This window comes from Bison bison, unplaced genomic scaffold, assembly GCF_000754665.1.
Source record: "Bison bison bison isolate TAMUID 2011002044 unplaced genomic scaffold, Bison_UMD1.0 scf7180017862090, whole genome shotgun sequence".
NCBI classification, from domain to species: domain Eukaryota; kingdom Metazoa; phylum Chordata; class Mammalia; order Artiodactyla; family Bovidae; genus Bison; species Bison bison.
In genome coordinates this window covers 69170-79238 of record NW_011492662.1, presented here as the reverse complement: position 1 = coordinate 79238, position 10069 = coordinate 69170, and the positions used below count along the sequence as shown (strand labels likewise).

The 10069-nt window shown below is 54.7% G+C and overlaps 1 long non-coding RNA gene across 2 annotated transcripts in view; it reads right to left on the bottom strand.

Moving 5' to 3' along the window:
- Positions 1 to 4329: 4329 nt before the first annotated feature.
- The window catches only part of LOC104983218, a 17803-nt gene continuing 12063 nt past the window's right edge, over positions 4330 to 10069 (bottom strand). Inside the window, exon 3 of one of the 2 annotated variants that reach the window (XR_824606.1) lies at positions 4330 to 4581. This is a non-coding gene — a long non-coding RNA (uncharacterized LOC104983218). The remainder of the gene's footprint in view (positions 4582 to 10069) is intronic. The other variant, XR_824607.1, reaches the window with a different exon arrangement.

Here is a 10069-nt window from a genome sequence, read left to right as displayed (position 1 = left end):
GCTGGGTTGGGAAGATCCCCTGGAGGAGGGCCTGGCAACCCACTCCAGTATTCTTGCCTGGAGAATCCCATGGACAGAGGAGCCTGGAGGGCTACCGCCCACGGGGCCGCAAAAAGGGGGACACAACTGAGCGACACTTTCTCCTCTGTGGAAGAAACCCCCAAATCTGCACTGAGGGCTCTCACAGATGATGACGGCCTCCCAGCCCGGCCCCCGTGCCTGCAGGGGGACGTCCCGTGGGACAGAGCTGTGTGAGGAGGAAACTGGGTTTAGGTGGACGGCACTCAGCTCGTGGCAGAGGGCGATGTGAGCCCACAGCTGACAGGCACGACAAGCCGGGGCCACAAAGGCCCCCTGTGTTTAGTGCTGACCCCCCTCCCCGCCCTGCAGAGAGGCCAGCGCACTCTGCACCCGCCCCGCCCTCCTGCGGCCTTGGTGAGCCTGCAGCTGCCCCCGGCCGCTCTCTCAGACTCGGGGGGAGGACGGCGGAGCTGCCCAGGAGGGTTTCGAGGCGCCCGCAAGCAGTGGCTCCCCCATAGTGCGGCAGGAGGCTTGCTTTGGACCCTGAGGTTGTTCACGTTCAGACCTGCTGGCTGAGGGGGGCTCGCGGCAATGGCAGTGACGGAGCTGTGTCCTCGTGGCAACCCCACTGGATGCTCCCCTTCTGCCTTCGCCCCATGAGACGGAGCCCCGTGTGCAGACGGGACCTGGAGGTCAGCAGTGACCCCTGGCCCAGCTGCCTGGCCCTCGGCCGGACTGGACTCCCTGGCAGGACTCGCTCAGCAGTGCGTTTGGAGCCTCTGACCACAGAGTCCCCACCTTCGCTGGGGATGTGATCACTGTCCTGCTCGCAGCTTGGACAGCCACACTGGCCACCAGCACATCCAGATGAACCTCTGCAGCTGCGTCTTCCAGACCCGGAGGGACCCTCTCTGCGGCCGCAGACTAGCCTCTTCCCTGGGCGGTATCTCAGCCCCACGCCGGGCGCCTTCCAGGAAGGGGAGCCCAGGGCCCAGGCGGTCCTCAGGTGGTCTTCTGGTCAGTATGATCTGAGATCACTCGGACCGCGCTCCTCTTTTAAAAACCCGCCCTGATAATCCTGTCCCCCTCTGTTCAAATGTGAGTGTTAACTCTCCAGGGTTTGAGCTGTCGGCAGGGACCTCTCCCACCACACGTTTACCAGGTCACTGAGCGTCACACAGGAGGACCCGGGGCAGATGGATGTGGGCCTGGCGGCTAGGGGTCTGGGACCCCCAGTGGTGTGTCTTTAAAGGGGAAACCCAAGAATACTGGAGTAGGTAGCCTATCCCTTCTCCAGCAGATCTTCCCGACACAGGAATCCAACTGGAGTCTCCTGCATTGCAGGTGGATTCTTTACCAACTAGAGAAGCCCCAAAGGGGAAGTCAGGGAGAAAATAAAATTTGCCTACTTAATATTTTTCCCATAGTGTGCAAAAGTCTAGATGGACTGTTTCACACCCTCGGCTCACAGGACATTGTAGGCTGTAGCTCTGCTCCTCTGCAAAAGGAGGAGACAGATTTCACCAAAGTCGTGGACGTGTGGTGCGTGTGTGACGTGTGCTGTGCGTGTGTGAGTGGGGTGTGTGTGCGTGCGCGTGCCTGTGTGTGGTGCATGTGAAGAACATGGGGAAGCGGGGAGAGGACCGTGGTGGGGGCTCGGGGCCCAGGGCAACGCTGTGTACACACCTGGAGGGTGAGTGGAGCCAGCTGGAGACCAGCTGGGGAGACGCTTTGTATCGGGGTCGGGGGAGCCTTCCGGGCAGTGAGCGGGGCTGCGCGCCTACCCGCCCGCGGAGCAGACAGCCGAGGGGCAGAGAAGAGCTGCCAGCCCGTCAGCACCATCTGGGATCCGTGCCAACCCCCTTCCACTCATTGTGACAACTTTCCGACGTGTGATCGGAAACGACCTGCAACCTGAGGCTCAAATCTGTCTTCAGAAACGGGTGGCATTTGGATTTTCTGCTCGTGAAGATGACTGATCACAAACCCAAACCATTTCTGGCCCGGTTCCTTGCAGCCTTAAAATCCGCTAGACTGGAAATGCCGCAGGGACGGTCTTCCTGCGGAGCGTGCAGGTCGACAGCTGGCCGGCCTGAGAGTGCTGTGGTCCTTTGTCAGCAAAGACAGACCCGCTTCTCAGGGAAAAAGCATTCCAAACCTTTCCCTCGTTGGACATCGACAGAACCCTTTGCCTCAAAGATGCTGTGTTTTGTCACAGACATTACTTTTTTTCTGCATCTCCATGCCTACCAGCCCCTCTCCATACACCCCATATGAAAATAATAGTAACAGCAAGAGTGGTCATGGTTGTTAAAATTTCAGGATTTGGGCAAGCCTATTGTTTAACCCCACCATTATTAAAAATGAAATTATATAAACTTTCAACTATGCAAATTGCATTTTAAAAGGCAACTATTACCCAGAGATCATCACTTTCTACAGGTTTTTCTACACTTCACGATTTCTCTGCTTTAGAGTTGCTCACTGTCTTGAGCCAGCTCGGATGGGAGGATGTGGAGATTCCCAGGGGCCCCTCCCTCGATGGGCAGCAGGGGCGACCCCCCACCAGGCACACACTGCAGGGCTCAGGTGTTCTGGGCTCCATCTGCCGAGACCCGTGAGCAGGCCTGCCAGCCTTTCTGGGCTTCCCTGGTGACTCGGGGGAGAGAGTCCACCTGCAGTGCAGCAGATGCAGGTTCGATCCTTGGGTTGGGAAGATCCCCCGGAGGAGGAAACGGCAGCCCGCGCCAGTCTCCTTGCCTGGAGAGTCCCAATCTGTGGGGTCACACAGAGTCGGACACGACTGGGTGACTGAACAACAGCAACAACCACCACCTCTTACCGATGCTGTTTTCCTGGAAGAGTGATGAGGCTTCTCATTTCATAAGTGCCCACGACCGGACTAAACACACACCTGTTCTGAACGGCACCTGTCAGCCGACCTGGCCGTAGGCGACGGTCCCAGGTGACGCCCCTCGGACGTCCCAGCCCACACCCAGCACCCCCACCAACTTTCAGAGCACCTTCCGCGGGCTGAGCCTACCTCTCCCCGATCCGCTGAAACCCTAACCACCCCCTCCCCGCACCGTGACGGTGTCAGGAGGCGGGTCTTTGGGAGGTGATGAGGTCAGGAGGGTGGAGCCCTCCTGATGGGATTAGTGCCCTAAGCAGAGACCCACGCGAGGACACAGTGAGAAGACCCGGCTACGACCCAGCAAGTGGGCCCACCAGACAGTCAAAGGCAGCCAAATTGCAGATGGATTCTTTACCAACTAGAGAAGCCTCTAGTTCAGGGCCCTCACTCGGGACCTGAACCTGTGCATTTTCATTGCCGCTGCCCAAGCGGACTGAAACAGCTCCTTCACCGGAGAGCGAAAGGCCGTGCTCAGGCCCGGGGCGTCCGACTCGTCACTGCTCCTACGTCGTGTCTGACTCTTTGCGACTCCAGGGACTGCAGCCCGCCAGGCCCATCTGTTGATGGGATTTCCCAGGCAAATGAGTGCGTTTCCTCCTTCAGGGCATCTTCCTGGAGAATGAAAAGCTCTTTCCAAAACCCCTACATAGTTTTGACAGATGTGCCTGCCCCTTACTTTTGCCCATATTATTAATGTCAACACCTTGAAACAAATGCCAGTGCACATAACTGATTTAACATATTAGCAATTGTTTTATTTTAAAAAGGATTATTATTACATCATTCTATGATTAATTACATCATTTAAATAGTAGTTCTTGTTTGGCTGATCTCAGAATAAAACAAGCATACTTGTTCTGAGCTTCTTAAAACTAATTGTAAACATGGAGGCTTATGTATTAATTATTGAAAGTTACATTTAAAACAATTGGCCAGATTACTTAAAGTCATACAGACTCACCGCATTCTTTGTTTTATCTTCACAAAGAATGAACCAATTACTTGAAATGTTTTAACATATATAAACTGTCAGCATTTCCTTTAGGCTCTAATTCCTGACATATGATTTTAAAGTAGAAAACATTTCCTTACAACGATTCATATTTATACAGAATCCATAACTTGGCTTCAGCTCTGAATTGTTATTAATTTTAAGCCTTCATTCAAATGCCCCATTTGCAAAAAGCAAGGAAGTTTACCGCTAAAGCACACATTTATTGTATTACTAGTCAACTAGTCGGATACGACTGAGCGACTTCCCTTTCACTTTTCACTTTCATGCATTGGAGAAGGAAATGGCAACCCACTCCAGTGTTCTTGCCTGGAGAATCCCAGGGATGGGGGAGCCTGGTGGGCTGCCGTCTATGGGGTCGCACAGAGTTGGACACGACTGAAGCGACTTAGCAGCAGCAGCAGCAGCAGCAGCAGCAGCCAGCTAGCACCTTGGTCAAAGGAAAGACGATGAAAGCCACAAACGCTTTTCCCAAAAGCCTGAAGCTGTGACGTGTTGTTCAGAGGTGTTTGTTCTCGTCTTCCCTGCTGGTCATCAGCACTCAGGCTCTAGGATGTTTCCGTGGGCTGGAGATGTTGCTCTGTTCTCCTGCATGTCTTCATTTCCGGCTGTTTTCGGGCGGCTCCTCCGGCTGCTGGAAAGAGTTGGATTAAGACAGGGAGATCTTCCCTCCCACACTCCGCCGCTGGCGCCTCTGCTCCCACTTTTCCTAAAGAAGAGCCAGACGTCTCTCGTTTTAAAGGCCATCATATTCCTTCTCCTTTCAAGCCCTTTGACGGCTTCTCTCCCGGTGCGTTTTGGGATGAAACACCCTGGACTAAAGAGGGAGCTCTTGGGATGGGGAGCGGGTGGGGATGGGGCGGGGGCTGGGGGACCCTGGGGAGCCGCGGGCCGCTGGAGGCGGGCCTGGGGGCGCGGTGGGCGGGGACCCCGCTCTCCTGCCGGTGAGAGCAGCCTGGGTGCCGAGCTCGGAGAGGGAGGGGCTGGTGCTTCCGCACAGGACGGTGAGCCCCCGCTGCGCTCTCCAGCCCGGTGGGGTGGGGGCTCCGGGCCCGGAGGGGCCCGCAGGGGCCACGACAGAGCGGCTGGCGAGGGTGCAAGGTCCCCCAGGCGGCCTGTAAGGGGCGAGGCCTCTCGCTGCAGTGCTGCAGAGCCACGGCCCCTCCACGGGGGTCAGAGCCCGGGGTCCTCTACCACGGCAGCCTCACGGTGGCCCCCGTCTCCAGGCCCCGGCCCTCACCAAGCCCCAGGACCGGAGCGTGGCGTCGAGGGGTGGGGGGGCGGCGGAGGCAGTCGGGTCTCCTGCTTTCCAGGGCAGAGCGGACGCGGAGGGGACCCCCGGCCTTGGTGTCCTCACGGGGCCCCTGCAGACGCCCCCCTGGCGAGCCAGCCTGCCCCCGCCCCCGCCCGGGAGCTGGGTCCAGCACCCCCAGCCCCTCGGAGGGGCTCTTCCCAGGGCCTGAGTCCCTCCAGCCAAGGCAGACGTGGTTCTCCACGAGGAACGAGTTTCAGTGGAGAATGTTGTTCCCTCCCTCCTTAATTTTTACTTAGGAGTGGACATTTTCTCAAAGCAAATACGTCAGGCTCCTAGCAGGGCTTCCAGGAGGACATCAGCGGCTGCTTCCATTCACGTCTTTATTTTCCCAGTATAGTCCCAGCTTCTTACTGTTGCGCTAACTTAACAGTAAAAAAACAAAGCAAAGTGAAAGGCACTCAGTCGCCTCCGACTCTTTGCGACCCCGTGGACTGTATAGTCCATGGAATTCTCCAGGCCAGAATACTGGAGTGGGTAGCCTTTCCCTTCTGCAGGGGATCTTCCTGATCTAGGGATCAAACCAGGTTCTCCTGCACTGCAGGCGGATTCTTTACCAGCTGAGCCACCAGGGGAGCCCAAGAAGACTGAAGTGGGTAGCCTATCCCTTCTCCAGAGGATCTTCCCAACCCAGGAATCGAACCGGGGTCTCCTGCATTGCAGGCGGATTCTTTACCAGCTGAGCTAGGAGGGAAGTCCAAACAAAGCAAAACAAAAGCAAAAATTAAAAAAACAGGTGAGAGGAGGCTTTCCTCCTGCCGACTAAGGGACCCACGTGACCACTCGGCCCGCCCCTAAGACCTTGAACTGCCTCCATCTCCGTGTTCCCAATCCACTGGCTCCCCGTGGCTCCCAGGTCCCCACAGCCCAGGTGGCTGCACTCCCACGAGACTTTTCCAGTCAAAGGAGAACATCCAAAAACGTCTTCAAATCCACCGTGACCTACTTTTTAATCAAGCACACCAAGCATGAGGGGTTTTTTATGTCCTCTGAGAAGGTTTTGAATGTCCTCCTCTGACGAACCTAAGATTTTTATTTAAATAAGTTCTTCAAACAATTTCCTACAGGAAAACACATTTTCTCACTGAACTCTGTATCTGTTCCCATTTCCATAATTCCTGCCAAGTAAAAGCTATAGGAATTCAACATAATACCCACAAAACACTCAGGATCATCCTGACACGCTGAGCAGTGCTGTTTCATTATTTTCCTCCACACTCTGCCCTTGCTCTCACCCCCTTCCCTGTCTTGGGCCCCAACTACTCTGCTTGATACCTTCAGACGCGTGTGGGCCCCTGAAAGTGTAATACACTCTATCTTGTCTTCAGGTCTTTTAATTTACATAAATTATATTGTACTTTAAGTATCAGTCAGCGTCTTGCTTTTTCCCACTCATGCTGTGCTTTGAAATCTCTCGAGGGAAGGACTGGGAGTCTGGGGTTGGCAGATACGCGCTATTATAGACAGGATGGGTAGACAGCAGGGTCCTATGGCAGCTCAGGGAACTACATTCAGTGCCCTGGGATACGCTGTGATGGAAAAGACTTTAAAGAAGAACGTATATATGTAAAACTGAATGACTGTGTTGTACAGCAGAAACTAACATGTCATAAGTCAACTTCAATAAAATGCATTGGAAAAGCTCTCTCCGTGCTGCTGCCTGTTACTGTAACCCATTCCTGGAACCCTGTAACGTGCCCGTCATTCACAGACGCCGTGACTTCCCCTCTGCCCCCCGAGCTCCCTGCTAATGAGGGCGTCCTTGCGGAGGTGGACAAGGCTCCCCGGAGTCTGTGCCACGAGGCGTTGCTGGTCTCGGGGACAGTGTCTTGACCCACCGCTGTGACTCCATCAACGAGCTGCATTTGTGCCAATCCTGGTGCTCATGGGTCATCCCGTGTGCTTTTCTCTGAATGTGGGAGGGACTGAACATCTCACCTGCTGGTGGCTGCTGAGGTTGCTTCCTCTTTGTTAAAACTGTGCAGAACGTGCCAATTTTTCTCTCAAGCTGATGGTCATATTGCTGATTGGCAAGTGTTCCCCTGGACGTGTTAGTTCTCAGCTGTTTTCCTTCTGCTGCCATCCACGTGCTAACTCTGTCCCTGCCTCCTGTGTAACTATGATGCCATCAAGCCTTCAGTGTTACTGCCTGTGGTTTGGATCTTGGGGATCTTATGTAAAATCTCTTTTCTCTCCAAGATCCCTGGGTTGGGAAGATCCTCTGGAGAAGGGAATGGCAACCCACTCCAGTACTCTTGCCTGGAAAATCCCATGGACGGAGGAGCGGGGTAGGCTACAGTCCATGGGGTTGCAAAGAGTCAGACACGACTGAGCGACTTCACTTTCCTTTTCTTTCCAGCAAGAACACTTGCTGCTCTTCCCTCTGCAGGACTCAGAGCATTTCCCTGCACGTTGGTGTCTGGGGTTGTCTGACGTTTCCTTCTGTGTATGGGCCGAGGAAGGGCGAGGCTGGTTCCTTCTCCACCTCCGCGCCTCTTTCCCTGACCCCACCTACGAATGACCGCATCTTCCCCGCTGACCTGTGCCGGGGCCGTGTCAATCAGTACGAGGTCCCCTCGTGTGCTCACGCCTGACTGCACGCGTCTCCTCAGGACGCTGCTGTCCTTCCCGTCCCCTAGCGGTGGGCAGGCCACTGTCCTGGGGCCAGTGCCCCGCCCCTCTTTTCTCCTAAGACCGCCTCCGCACGCGGTTTCCTTCCTGTCTAGAACTGGGGAATGTGCGCTTGTGGATCAAAAGGAAACGCATGGACTTTGCATCCTTAGCGCACATCTAACAGGGGCCCCAGTTGCGTCCTGTTCCATTGTGGTTGTTCCGCTGGCTTTGTGTGTTCAGGGCTGTGGAGACTGGGTTGTGAATGAGTGGAAACCTCGCCAGTTCCTGGGCCCCACGTCCCCCGCCCCAGAGCCCCCGGCCTTTTCTCAAGCTCCTGCTGACAAAAGCGCCATCCCGCCCAACGTACAGGCGACGGCAGAGCGCAGACCCTCCCCCAAAGGCGACGGCAGACCGCAGACCCTCCCCCAAAGGTGCTTTTGCAGCCAAGTGGAGGCTGGGATGATGCAGGGGCTTAGACTTGCCCAAGGAGGGATTCATGGTCCCAAAGGATGTGCCTCTGGATATTTCTGGGCTCAGAGACAGGGAAGCTGAAGTCCCCTGTGCTCCCAGTGACCCTGTACCCTCCAGAGCACCTGGCTTGTGCCGGATCCACGTGGCCCACCCAGACTGCCGAGAAGGAGCTCAGGGGAGCAGGGCCCTTCCTGCCCTGCATGGCACCCCTCCTGTCCTAGGGCCGGAGGCCAGGTGGGGGCCCAGCCCACACAGGGAGGTCGGCCAGGGGTCTGAGAACAGGGTCACTGCCCGCCACCCACGGTGGTCAGTGAGCCAGGAGGGGGCCTCTGGGGGTGGCAAGGTGGGAGGATGCGAGCCACGTCGGTGGGCCTGGAGAAGCAGGCTCCCTGCTCTGACCTGACACAGCCTCCGCCAGCCCCCGGGGGTCCCTGGGGGTCCCAGCCATCGAGGGCAGTGGTGCAGCCCCAGGAACTCCTGCATGGAGGCAGAGCTGAGCAGTCAGGACACAGTCCAAGTTTCCTAGGAGTCCCCATTAGGGCCTGCAAAGTCCTCCTGTGAGACGGGCAGGCAGAGGGCTTGCTGGGGTGCTAAAACCCTGAGGCTGAACATGGGGGTCGTCCTCACGGGAGGAGACGCAGCCCCTCTGTGCCGGAAAGTCCTTGGTGGAAACGGGAGGAATTTTTAAAAAGTACTAGCGACCCTTTTTGAACACCAACAGTCTCTCTCTGAGGTGTAATTTCCTCTTTTCCATTTAAAATAAACCAGAGATAAAAATAAATACATCATTGTAAAAAAGACTAAGAATTATAAAATACAACAGAAGGTCAAGTAAAGGAAAATAAAAGGCCAAACAGATATGCATAATACAATTATTTTTGTTTTTTAAGAACAATAAAACTTAGGGCGAAGCCTTTGTCTAAACCTAAATGACTTTAAGGCAGTAACATCCAGTAGAGTATTGATATGGTGTCCGGTAGCCTCCAATGTCGCATATAATACAGACAGCTGTAGAAATATAAGGTCTGGTAGAAATTTAATGCAAACTACATATATAATAGTATACTTCCTAGGAGTCACATTAAAAAAATAATAAATAGCTGCAATTAATTTTAATGGCAAATTTTATGTAACTCAAATATCCAAAGCTCATCGTTTCGACATGGAACCACTATGACTCTAATGACAAGATGTTTCTGTTGTTGTGTCTCTAACCTGGTGTGTATTTCGCTCTCGCGATTTGTCACAGCTTGCATGAGCTGCTTTCACCTGACAAGTGGCCGGCCCACTGGACAACTGAGTCTCAGCATAAAAGGGGAAAGCTCGGTGCCACAGCGCGTTGGAAGTTCAGCAGCACCGACCCGGTGGCTTGGACGGGGTCGGGGTGGGGCCTCCAGCATCTGGAGCTGTCAGGGACGCGGGTCCCTTCTTCCTGATTCAGCTTCAGCCTGAGGGCCCGACACCTCCACCGGCAGCGTGGGGGGCAGCTCAGGCCCCCCAGCACCTCGGATCCAGTGGACAGTCCGATTCTGTGGGTTGTTATTTGCATTTCTTTGATCATCAGTGACATTGAATGATTCTCCCTGGTTTATAGGTTATTTTTACTCCTGCTTTTATGCTTAAAACCAGACTACTGAATTAGAAGACTCTCATACATAACTTGCCTAGCATTAAGGCGAGAGAGGCGGGAGAGAGATTAGGAACAGAGGGGTTTTTCGAAAACCAG